Genomic DNA, 678 nt, shown 5'->3' on the forward strand with positions numbered 1-678 from the left:
CCTTACTGGTCTTTACTGATCTTTATTGACTTTAGAGACAGTCTGTCTGCTACCTGTTTGTTGTGCTTTACTGAGGGCAAGATGGGTCTCTAAAACATAAAAGACAGGATCCAGTTTTGGTGTGTCTCTTCAAGAAAGAGGCTCCACCTGGTCTCCACCCTTTAATAATTGATATTTTATTCTAGTGTTTTCATTTGTGCATCAGCCCCTCCTTCAGATCCTGACCCTAGCCATGCAGGTCATGGCAATGAGATGTTTCTCAAGATCAAACATGGGCTACTTTACCTATAAACAAAGAACAACTTTTAAACAATTCTATTCACTGGAGCCAGGGTATCCAGGGTATCCCAATTGTTCTGTTTCCCTTCAAAAAAATGAAAATGTAAATATAAATAAAGCATTACTTCATTGAGGAGCTTTTACAGAAACAAAAAGAAAGCTCTCACAAACTCAATCATCAAGGAAATAGCTTGGTGCCTAATTATAATAAAATGAAGACAATTTGGGGGGGGGACATCTTTTAAAAGTACTTGACAAGCAAATTAATATTTGACAGAAAATGATAGTACAGCAAACATTATACTTGAGGAAGCAGTCAAAAGAAAGGCAGCGCTAAGTTTAGAAACAAAAGTAAGAGTAGTATAGGTGATGGAACTGGAGAGCATTATGCTAAGTGAA

At 37.2% G+C, this 678-nt stretch overlaps 1 long non-coding RNA gene across 1 annotated transcript in view; it reads right to left on the reverse strand.

The window, feature by feature from the left end:
* Positions 1 to 233: 233 nt before the first annotated feature.
* The window catches only part of LOC102765600, a 14,782-nt gene continuing 14,337 nt past the window's right edge, over positions 234 to 678 (reverse strand). Inside the window, exon 5 of the long non-coding RNA XR_435656.2 lies at positions 234 to 285. This is a non-coding gene — a long non-coding RNA (uncharacterized LOC102765600). The remainder of the gene's footprint in view (positions 286 to 678) is intronic.

Source organism: Myotis davidii, unplaced genomic scaffold, assembly GCF_000327345.1.
Source record: "Myotis davidii unplaced genomic scaffold, ASM32734v1 scaffold1699, whole genome shotgun sequence".
NCBI lineage: Eukaryota > Metazoa > Chordata > Mammalia > Chiroptera > Vespertilionidae > Myotis > Myotis davidii.